The following is a 12,535-nucleotide window of genomic DNA, read 5'->3' on the forward strand; positions in this document are numbered from 1 at the left end:
GAATAATTTCTCATACAGCATATCATTAAGAAAATCTTTATTTTCCAGGCCCTATCATCCCTTTCTTTCCTGGAGAGGTTGGACCTGAGCTACAACCAGCTTCAGTGGCTCCTGCCTGACTTCTCCCACAGCCTGTCCTCTCTTCTGGAGCTCTGCGTAGACCAAAACAGCTGGACGTTCTGGGCATGGAGAAGTTTGAAAACCTCAGGAAACTGCACCTCAGCCACAACCACCTCCTGGATGATGGCGCTCGGGGCCCTGAGGGACCTATCCCGCCTCTGCCACCTCAACCTCCAGGTTGATATTTCATGTCATCTTGTTTGTCTTCAGTTCAGAATATGTGCAATTTGATTATTGTGTTGTCCTGAAACAATAAAAAATGAAATATTGAAAAAATATATAACCTGCAGGGGAACCAGGTCCCTGTCCCGAAAGAGGGTTTTCTGACCAGGCAGCAAAGTCTAGTGGTATTAAAACCTGTTATGTGTATATTTTGGCCATTTAGTAAAATCTCTTATTATATATGCCATTTAGCAGACGCTTTGATCCAAGAATTAATCATGTGTGCATACATTTTACGTATGGGTGATCTTAGGAATCGAACCCACTATCCTGGCGTTACAAGCACCAAGCTCTACCAACTGAGCTTCAAATGACCTTATCCAGCTAAAACAAAATAATAAAATAAATGATTTAAAGGGAAACTTCACCGCTAGACACTTTGGAGTGTTTTTCTAGTCTCCCTACATAATTATGAGACACCTGAAACCCCACCTCTTCAAGGAATACCTAGGATAGGATAAAGCAATCCTTCTGCCCCCCCCCCCCCCCTTAAAAGATTTAGATGCACTATTGTAAAGTGGCTGTTCCACTGGATGTCATTAGGTGAATGCACCAATTTGTAAGTCGCTCTGGATAAGAGCGTCTGCTAAATGACTTAAATGTAAATGTAAATGAGTGATGAGAGGGTGTTTCAGACATAATTATGAGTGATGAGAGGGTGTTTCAGACATAATTCTGCACTATAGCTGTATTTTTTTTATTTTCGCCCTGGGAGAGTTCAACCAATTGGCTATTTGATTGAGCCTGCTGTCTGATCTAAAAATGAATGGTGTCATATTTTAGAGCAATTATTGTGTTTTGCTGATTGCACGATCACATCACGCTAACTTCAAGTAGATATTGTTGGCCTTGATCAATAGAGCCATTTTTTATATTTCTTTTAATTTTGCCTTTATTTAACCAGGTAAGCTAGTTGAGAACAAGTTCTCATTTACAACTGTGACCTGGCCAAGATAAAGCAAAGCAGTGCGACAGAAACAACACAGAGTTGCACATGGAATAAACAAGCGTACAGTCAATAACACAATAGAAAAAAAGAGAGTCTATATACAGTGTGTGCAAATGGCATGAGGTGGTAAGGCAATAAATAGGCCATAGTAGCAAAGTAAGGACAATTTAGCAGATTAACACTGGAGTGATAGATGAGCAGATGATGGTGTGTAAGTAGTGATACTGGTGTGCAAAAGAGCAGCAAAGTAAATAAAAACAATATAGGGATGAGGTAGGTAGATCGGATGGGCAATTCACAGATGGAATATGTACAACTGCAGCGATCGGTTAGCTGCTCAGATAGCTGATGTTTAAAGTTAGTGAGGGAAATGTAAGTCTCCAGCTTCAGCGATTTTTGCAATTCGTTCCAGTCACTGGCAGCAGAGAACTGGAAGGAAAGGCGGCCAAAGGAGGTGTTGGCTTTGGGGATGACCAGTGAGATATACCTGCTGGAGCGCGTGCTACAGGTGGGTATTATCTCGTGACCAGTGAGCTGAGATAAGGCGGAGCTTTACCTAGCATAGACTTATAGATGACTGGAGCCAGTGGGTCTGGCGACGAATATGTAGTGAGGGCCAGCCGACTAGAGCATACAGGTCGCAGTGGTGGGTGGTATAAGGCGCTTTGGTAACAAAACGGATGTCACTGTGATAGACTACATCCAATTTGCTGAGTAGAGTATTGGAAGCTATTTTGTAGATGACATCGCCGAAGTCGAGGATTGGTAGGACAGTCCGTTTTACTAGGGTAAGTTTTGCGGCGTGAGTGAAGGAGGCTTTGTTGCTAAATAGAAAGCCGATTCTAGATTTGATTTTGGATTGGAGATGTTTGATATGAGTCTGGAAGGAGAGTTTACGGTCTAGCCAGACACCTAGGTATTTGTAGTTGTCCACATATTCTAGGTCATACGTCCAGAGTAGTGATGCTAGTCGGGCAGGCAGGTGCGGGCAGCGAATGGTTGAAAAGCATGCATTTAGTTTTACTAGCGTTTAAGAGCAGTTGGAGGTCACGGAAGGAGTGTTGTATGGCATTGAAGCTCGTTTGGAGGTTAGTTAACACAGTGTCCAAAGAAGGGCCAGATGTATACAGAATGGTGTCGTCTGTGTAGAGGTGGATCAGGGAATCACCCGCTGTATATATCGTTGATATATACAGAGAAAAGAGTCGGCCCGAGAATTGAATCCTGTGGTACCCCCATAGAGACTGCCAGAGGTCCGGACAACAGGCCCTCCGACATGACACACTGAACTCTGTCTGCGAAGTAGTTGGTGAACCAGGCGAGGCAGTTATTTGAGAAACCAAGGCTATTGAGTCTGCCGATAAGAATGCAGTGATTGACAGAGTCGAAAGCCTTGGCCAGGTCGATGAAGACGGCTGCACAGTACTGTCTTTTATCGATGGCGGTTATGATATTGTTTAGTACCTTGAGCGTGGCTGAGGTGCACCCATGACCAGCTCGGAAACCGGATTGCACAGTGGAGAAGGTAGGGTGGGATTCGAAATGGTCAGTGATCTGTTTATTAACTTGGCTTTCAAAGTCTTTAGAAAGGCAGGGCAGGATGGATATAGGTCTATAACAGTTTGGGTCCATTGGATTTAACAATATTCCTATCTGCCAGGACATTGCAGGATATCTTGGTTGACTCATTTCCCTGGCTTTGTAAAGACTACATACAGCCTGATGGGAGCCATATTTCCAAGTTCCCACCCTTGAAGGCAGGTTTTTCAAAGTGGGGGCAGTACTAGTTTACAGGTTCACAGGAGCTATATTACCATGCACTCACTGTCTATCCGAGATGGCTAAATAAATAGCTACAATGGCTGCTTCTGATGATTCCTCTTTCCAAGAAGAGCTGGATGACACATTTTATTTTTGATGTTCTGTTACATAGGAACATACAGCCGGAATACACTTTAGAGGAGTTGAGACAGCGAGAAAAATAATTGCAAAACCATCAAGCAGCGGCGGCAGCCTAGACCAGCTGGACCAGGACTCAGGAGGATAAATGAAAAACGAGTAAGTTGTTTTGTGGTCGGTAGCTAGCTAGCAATATAAGCTCTCTTTTTAAACAAGTCAGTGTGACACTGGCAGTGTTGTTCAGTACAGTAACATTTGGTGATTGATTCGGCCATAACGGGGCTTGCTAGTACCACTACCAGCCAAGATAACCAAGTTTGCTATACCTAAACTGTACTGTAGTCTAACGGTATAGCTAACTAGGCTCAGTGCCTCTTAGAAGAAAAGCTGTAGAATTGTTTTGATGATGATGGGGGAGAGTAAAGGAATGACTTTGGCTTTGACTCATATTAGTCTTGGAATAACTATACTTGTGCGGTGTAACTAGCTAACTAACATGTGTCTGTGAGATGTCTCATACAGTGCATTCGTTAGCCTTATTCAAAAATTGATTCAATAGTTTTTTCCCCCAACCCTCATCAATCTTCACACAATACCTCATAATAACAAAGCAAAAATAGGTAATTTTTTTTGCAAATGTATAAAAATAAACTGATATCACATTTACATAAGTATTCAGATCCTTTACTCAGTACTTTATTGAAGCACCTTTGGCAGCGATTACAGCCTTGAGTCTTCTTTGGTATGACGGTACAAGCTTGCCACTCCTGTTTTTGGGGAGTTTCACCCATTCTTCTCTGCAGATCCTCTCAATCTCTGTCAGGTTGGATGGGGAGCGTCGCTGCACAGCTATTTTCAGGTCTCTCCAGAGATGTTTGATCGGGTTCAAGTCCAGGCTCTGGCTGGGCCACTCAAGAACATTCAGAGACTTGTCCCAAAGCCACTCCTCCGTTGTCTTGGCCTTGTGCTTAAGGTTGTTGTCCTGTTGGAATGTGAACCTTGGCCCTAGTCTGAGGTCCTGAGTGCTCTGGAGCAGGTTTTCTTCAAGGATCTCTCTGTACTTCGCTCCATTCATCTTTCCCTCGACCCTGACTAGTCTCCCTGTCCCTACCGCTGAGAAGTGGCTTCCGTGAGGGCACTCTACCATAAAGGCCTGATTGGTGGAGTGCTGCAGAGATGGCTGTCCTTCTGGAAGGTTCTCCCATCTCCACAGAGGAACTCTGGAGCAATGTCAGAGTGACCATCGGGTTCTTGGTCACCTCCCTGACCAAGGCCCTTCTCCCTCGATTGCTCAGATTGGCCAGGCGGCCAGCTCTAAAAAGAGTCTTGGTGGTTCCAAACTTCTTCCATTTAAAAATGATGGAGGCCACTGGGTTCTTGGGGACCTTCAATGCTGCAATTTTTGGTACCCATCGACCGATCTGTGCCTCGACACAATCCCGACTCGGAGTTCTACAGACAATTCCTTCGACCTCATGGCTTGGTTTTTGCCCTGACATGCACTGTCAACTGTGGGAGCTTATAGACAGGTGTGTGCCTTTCCAAATCATGTCCAATCAATTGATTTTACCACAGGTGGACTCCAATCAAGTTGTAGAAACATCTCAAGGATGATCAATGGAAACAGGATGCACCTGAGCTCAATTTCGAGCAATGCTTATATAAATAAGGTATTTATTTTTATTTTTAATACATTTGCAATAAATAAATCGTCATTATGGGGTATTGTGTAGATGAATGAGGAAAAAATGTATTGAATACATTTTAGAATGACATGCTGACCAGACCGCTTGCGATCCGGACACGCAGGTTAAAATATCAAGATGAACTCAAACAACTATTATTTGAGGACAGGTCGAAAAAGCAAACATTTATGGCAATTTAGGGTTGTTATTTTACCTGGAATGCACAAGGTCCTCTACTCCGACAATTAATCCACAGATAAAAGGGTAAATAGAGTTTGCTTCTAGTAATCTTTCCTCCTTCAGGCTTCTTCTTCTTCTTTGGACTTTATATGGCGGTTGGCCACCAACTTTAAGGTGCATTCCCATCACCAACTGGACTGGAGTGTGGACCTCAGTTCATCTTTCAATCACTCACGTGGGTATATGCTCCTAAAAAACAATGAGACACAAATAGAACCAAGTTCGCTGGCCATGGCAGAACACTGACATTCCTGTCTTGCAGGAAATCACGCACAGAACGAGCAGTATGGCTGGTGGCATTGTCATGCTGGAGGGTCATGTCAGGATGAGCCTGCAGGAAGGTTACCACATGAGAGAGGAGGATGTCTGCCCTGTAACGCACAGCATTGAGATTGCCTGCAATAACAACAAGCTCAGTCCGATGATGCTGTGACACACCGCCCCAGACCATGACGGACCCTCCACCTCCAAATCAATCCCGCCCTAGAGTACAAGGCCTCGTTGTAACGCTTATTCCTTCGAAGACAAACGCAAATCTGACCATCACCCCTGGTGAGACAAAACCATGACTCATCAGTGAAGAGCACTTTTTGCCAGTCCTGTCTGGTCCAGCGATGGTGGGTTTGTGCCCATAGGTGACATTGTTGCCGGTGATGTCTGGTGAGGACCTGCCTTACAACAGGCCTACAAGCCCTCAGTCCAGCCTCTCTCAGCCTATTGCGGACAGTCTGAGCACTGATGGACGGATTGTGCGTTCCTGGTGTAACTTAGTTGTTGTTGCCATCGATCCTGTGCACGTGGTGTTACACGTGGTCTGCCACTGCGAGGACGATCAGCTGCCCGTCCTGTCTCCCTGTAGCGCTGTCTTAGGCATCTCACAGTACGGACATTGAAATGTATTGCCCTGACCACATCTGCAGTCCTCATGCCTCCTTGCAGCATGCCTAAGGCACGTTCACGCAGATGAGCAGGCATCTTTCTAAAGGCTTCTTCAGTGTCCTAAATTTTTATAACTGTGATCTTAATTGCCTACTGTCTGTAAGCTGTTAGTGTCTTAACGACCGTTCCACATCTGCATGTTCATTAATTGTTTATGGTTCATTGAACAAGCATGGAAAACAGTGTTTAAACCCTTTACAATGAAGATCTGTTTAGTTATTTGTATTTTTACGAATTATCTTTGAAAGACAGGGTCCTGAAAAGGGGACGTTTCTTTTTTTGCGGAGTTTACTTATGTATTAGATAGTCAGGGTAAGGTCAATCAATGAGGAGTTTGACAGTTTTTTTTATTTATTTTTTAAACATCAAAGTGAAATTTCACCCTGGCTCTGCCACGGCATATAGTCATTATATAGTAACAACATTACGTTTTTGTCATCAACATCAAAATGATCAAAACCACAAGCTAGAATGAGAGCATTTTCCTTTCACTGGCTGTATCGGGAAGGTTCGACTTCCTGTGTTTTCGTCTGCTCATAGTGAACCACAAGTCCAGTATTCATAGCAGATACTGCCCGCTAGGTAGATGGAGCGTGCCCATAAACTTGGATAACTGTTTAGCTACTTCGAACAACCAACACACAGTAATCTCAGAACTTCTCTAGGCAAGATTTTCTTGAAAATGTTTGTTTTTCACTAACGTTTTTCATCATGCCTGTGTGGTATTCTGTGTCTGGCTGTGCTAATTACAAACAAGTGCAAGTCATCTTTCACTGTTCTACTGACCAGAGATTTACCCCGATGCTGCCAGTGGCTTGCGGCTCTCAAGAATGATGCTTACGGTGGTGACCAAAGATTATCAGAGGGATTTTCAGGCTGAACTGATGGGGAATCCATTTCGACTACAGTTGAGAAGTGATGCAATACCATAATTTTCCCCCTTCAAAACAGAAGATTGTCGATTAGATGTATCGCAACTTTAGCTAGCATGCTAGCCTAGTTGGACTAACATTACAGTCCTGTATTGAACTTTGAAAGCGATCAGCTAAATCGTATAGCTAGCTCGCCATCTTTTGGATACATACTGTCAATTTTGCCTATGCCATGGTAGTCACAGACTGGTACCTTCAGCAGAGTAAACATGTTTGTTTGTTATATCTTTGACTAACATTAGCGAACATAAGCAAGCTAATGTTAGCAAATAAGAGTAGCTCAATCTGATAGCCATCTATTCCACACTTGTCTGGAAAACAATCCGTTAGCTAAATCAACAATTCTATTTAGTAACTCCCTCTGTGTGTTGGTAGCAATGATTGTTACGTTCCCCAGTTTCTGTGTTGTAGTTTGTGTATTTGTGAGTGTGTTTCAGGACATGGCTTCCTGAAATTCTTCCCAAGCAGCTGATTGGTCAGCCCCATTGATGATTGGAGAGCTGACCCAGCCCCCTCGTCAGGACTTTAGGGAGTCCAATGTTGCTTCAAAAACACTAAAGGATTATGGTCTGTGAAGACCAGTATAGGCAAGGCACTGGAGCCCACATATACCTCAAAGAACTGTAAGGCTAGCAATAAAGCCAGCGTCTCTTGTTAAATGGTGGAGTACCTTGACTGACACAAGTTGAACTTACGGGAGAAGAAACTGACGGGCCGATCCACTCCATCTTCCTGTAAGAGAACCGCACCCACCCCCACTATACTAGTTTCTACCTCCAACTTAAAAGGTTTGTCGAAGTTGGGGGCGGCAAGCACTGGGGTACTACAAAGTAGCACTTTAGCGGATTCAAAAGCATAGTTACAGTCCTGGGACCACTTAAAATGGTACCTTGGGACTAAGCTGAGATGAAAGGGGAGCTACTACCGTCGAGAAATTCTTACAGAATGTACCCTACCATCCCCAGGAATCTGCGCAACTGGCGGCGAGTCGTGGGAGGAAAAGCAACAATTGCTTCCACTTTGCCAGATACTAGGCGCACTTGACCTTGTCCCACTTGTTTCCCCAAGTAAGTCACAGTAGCCTTCCCAAACTCACACTTGGCCAAATTGAGGGTTAACTTCTCTAGGATAGGGGGCAGCATTTGGAATTTTGGATGAAAAGCGTGCCCAAATTAAACTGCCTGCTACTCATGTCAGGATGCTAAGATATGCATATTATTAGTAGAGTTGGATAGAGAACACTGAAGTTTCTAAAATTGTTTGAATCATGTCTGTGACTATAACAGAACTTATTTGGCATGCGAAATCCCGAGGACAAACCATTCAAACCATTTTTGTTGTTGTCACTCTAATGGATTTTCATTGGGAACCCAGATTTCTAAGGGACCTTCTTGCAGTTCCTATCGCTTCCACTGGATGTCAGTCTTTAGAAATTCGTTGAGGTTTTTCCCTTTGAGAAATGAAGTAGCATTGTTCAGAATGATGCTCGAGGGAAGTGTACTCTTTCTTAGACTTTGTACACTTTGTGTTCCTCCGGTATTGAACACAGATCATCCCGTCTTCAATTTTATCAATTATTTACGTAAAAAAAATACCTAAAGTTGTATTACAAAAGTAGTTTGAAAAGTTTACAGGTAACTTTTGAGATATTTTGTAGTCACGTTGCGCAAGTTGGAACCGGTGTTTTTCTGGATCAAACGCGCCAAATAAATGGACATTTATCTACGGAATTAATTGGACAAAAGGACCATTTGTGATGTTTATGGGACATATTGGAGTGCCAACAGAAGAAGCTCGTCAAAGGTAAGGCATGAATTATATCTTTATTTCTGCGTTTTGTGTCGTGCCTGGAGGGTTGAAATATGATGGTCTGTGTTAGTTTACTGTGGTGCTATCAGATAGGATCGTTTGCTTTCACCGTAAAGTATTTTTGAAATCTGACACGTTGGCTGGATTCACAACAAGTGTAGTTTTAATTTGGTATATTGAATGTGTGATTTCATGAAAGTTTAATTTTTATAGTAATTTATTTGAATTCGGCGCTCTGCATTTTCACTGGATGTTGGCCAGTTGGGACGCTAGCGTCCCACATATCCCAGGGAGGTTAAAGAAGCATTCTCCAACCGCTGAAACACACTTTTCAAAGTGGAGAGATGATCAGACCAAGTAGACGAATGAATCACCACATCGTCAAGGTAAGCAGTACAATTTGGCATATCTGCAAACACAATGTTAACTAGGCGCTGAAAAGTAGCAGGTGCATTACACATTCCAAAGGGCATTACAGTGTATTGTACGAAGTTATCAGGCGTAACGAAAGCTGAGATGTCCAAAGCTCGAGAGGTCAGAGGCACCTGCCAATAACCTTTTAGCAAATATAACTTACTATGTAAGCAGCAGAGCCAATTCTATCAATGCAGTCATCTAAGCGAGGTAGAGGAAAATAATCAAACTTTGTAACTGCATTTACATGACGATAGTCCGTACATAAGCGGGAAGGCGGTGGTTCTGATTGTACAAGGATATAATGTACAGATAGCCTATGTGAAGGGCTCGGCGAATGTGGTTGCCGACGCTCTATCACGGGTTTAGTAACTGGGGACGCGTTTATTTTTTTATAACTGTTTGCATATTTTGTGGTGGGTGTGTTACGTTCCCCAGTTTCTGTGTTGTAGTTTGTATTTGTGAGTGTGTTTCAGGAAATGGCTTCCTGAAATTCTCCCCAAGCAGCTGATTGGTCAGCCCCATTGATGATTGGAGAGCTGACCCCGCCCCCTCGTCAGGACGCAGCTGTCTTCAATTTCCAACTCCTTCTGAAGCTATATAAACCAGTGTTCTGTTGCTCAGAAAGGAGATTGCTGAGAGGAGGCTGATGTTGTTCTCAGAGGGAGATGATTAGTATGTCCTTTGTTTTTGTTGTTGCGCAGAGGTATAATTTGTTGCCAGTATTTTGTGGCCGGTCCTACTAAGGTATGTCTATGACAAAAGGACTGTTTTTGATTGTGAAATTGTTTTATAATATTCTGTTTCATTTGTTCCCAGGGGGGGAAGGGGATGGCACCTAGGGAGTGCTTAGGAAAGAGGCCCGCGGGCATAAATAACCCGTAGTATTCACTGTCTATGCACACTAGGTAAGACCTGGGCGGACCACCCCCTGTATTTTGGGTAGCGCACCAGGTGGTGCGAAGTTAGATAAGTTGTGGTAGGCCGGTAAGATAGGGGGGCCTTTGACATTCACTTTCTTTGCTTTGGTTCCGTCCAGCCCCCTTTCCCCATATTACTGTGTGAAGGAATAAATTCCTAGTAAATTCTGCCTTTTGTCATCCTTACTCGCACCTATGGTCCCATACCACATTCGCACCACAGGGAGTTGAGTTGTAGCAGGGTGTTGTGTTCCTTCTTCCTAGGGGCATGCGTAACAATGATGAATGTGTATAAATAGTCTTATTGTTGGTTCTCAGCAGACTAGCAACCTTGCTGCCACTTTAGTGATGCTAGCTAACAGCAAGCTAACAATATTGAAATGTCCACATTAGGTGTGCTAAGCTAGCCAGTTTAATAGAGATCAATACAATTAGTGGTGTGTGTTTTAGGTGGTACAGAAACGTATTCCACCAGTATTTGCTTCCAGCCGCTGCATAAGGTTGACAAAAATATTTACAAGTTGACAACTAAGAGCTCAATTTATAGTAAGCATGGCACAAACATGAATTAGGTAATGTTTGTGTAATTGTGTTTCAGGTGGTTAGATGGAACCAGTGTACCTTCTAGACCATGTAATAAATGTAGTGTAAGAAATTGTAATAGAGACTGGAAACTAGTAATAACTACATTTCAACATAAGCCATATTTTATACAAAATACACATACTCCTCATTTCTCTTGGACATATGCTGGACTTATTAAGACACCAACTACAGACACACATAATTCCCCTCCCCCATGATAACCATAGACACACAACACAAGGTTGGAGCTCAAGACAAAGAACTATCTCAGGAACCAATGGAACGTGGACACCAGGCCTGTTCAGGACTACCCAAGACCCAGATCGACCAATCGGAAGGCCAGACTCGCAGATCAACCTACTTTGCTTGTCTATATAAAACTGTACAACTGTTGAAACTACCCTCTTTTCCGGACGGTTCCATAAGAATCAGAAAGAAAGAGCCTTGCTGCAAGATTTTACTAAGATATCTTTACATGTGATTAAACGGCCTTTTTATAAAATTATCCACCTCGTCCTATTGTCTCCTCTTGTTCTCCTGTCAACAGTAAACGTTTTATCAACAGTAGTCTACCCCTTTTAACCTGAGTTTTACAGAGAAAAGGTCATCTGGAGACCTTCCACAGCACCTTACTGAAAAATACCCCAAAGCGGCAGAATTTGGGGTGCATGAGGGAGGGAAAACACAAGATTGTACAACCACCTCATTCTCTCTGCAGATAAGGGCTACTATTGACAATAATGATCTGTCAGTTAATGGGCTGGGGGAGGTTTACAGATAAATACTGTTTTTGCTCCATGAAGTAATCCAACTAAGTTTACGCCACCATCTTGTCTATTTCAAGTGCCACATGTCATGACAGACATCTGTCTCGATCAATGACAGAAGACTTGAAATAGGCAAGATCGCAGCGTACACATTGTTGGGTTACTTCATGGTGCAAAAAGTATTTTAATAATGGATAATTTTCTAAATTCAAATGGACTCCCTGCAACTGGACACACATTTTAAGACTCCTATTTCCACAAATCGAGGACAAAGACAACATCACCAAGGTTGGTCAACAATTCTCTGCTACATCAAACAGTACCTATCCTGTAACTCCCAGTAATGGACACCAACAATATTTGGGTAAATCACATTATTTGGTTTAATAGTCTGTAGCTAACTGGTGATCAGCAGATGAAGGTAGAGGTAGTCATGATGAAATTGCCTTTCACAAAGAAAATAAAGCATGATCAGTGCAGTAAAGTTAAGGGAATGCTTGTACAGCTGTGGGAGTGTTATGATCAAATTGCCATTCAGCTCCTCCTCATCTGCTTGAAATCCAGCATAATGTCCAATCCATTGAGAGGGATAAAGTTCACAAGATACGGTTCTGCTACAATGACACATGCAGGCAAAGGAATTATGTTTCTCTCCATATAGAATCCACTCCAAGAAGAAGCCCAATCACTACACGGTATTGTCTGCAAGACAAAAAATAATAAATTGTACTCAATTGAACAGTTTGAATTACAGTTGAACTGTGCCAGTATAACATTAACATTAGCGAAGAATAGTTGAACATGCATACATGTTACATTTAGAACAATAGCTAGGCTAATAGAAAGAAATTTTGCATAACCCTCAACCTTTGCACAGTGAACAGTCCGTACAAATGTACCTAGGTACTGTAGGCAGACAGTATCTAAATGCACAGCCATGTCTATCAGGCATGCTTAGGCTAATCGTTTTTATAGTAAAACCAGTTTCAATTTGAGATATACAACAGTAAATTGTTGTATTGTTTCTTCTCACTTATCTAGTAAACTTAGCTAG

General features: G+C 42.7%; 1 long non-coding RNA gene across 1 annotated transcript; it reads left to right on the forward strand.

Annotated features, from left to right (window-relative positions):
* The first annotated feature begins 1,927 nt into the window (after positions 1-1,927).
* LOC129828862 (uncharacterized) lies at positions 1,928-11,219 on the forward strand. Its single transcript, XR_008755309.1, has 2 exons — positions 1,928-8,099; positions 9,090-11,219. It is a non-coding gene; the product is annotated as an uncharacterized LOC129828862 (long non-coding RNA).
* The last annotated feature ends 1,316 nt before the right edge of the window (positions 11,220-12,535 follow it).

Source organism: Salvelinus fontinalis, chromosome 30, assembly GCF_029448725.1.
Source record: "Salvelinus fontinalis isolate EN_2023a chromosome 30, ASM2944872v1, whole genome shotgun sequence".
NCBI classification, from domain to species: domain Eukaryota; kingdom Metazoa; phylum Chordata; class Actinopteri; order Salmoniformes; family Salmonidae; genus Salvelinus; species Salvelinus fontinalis.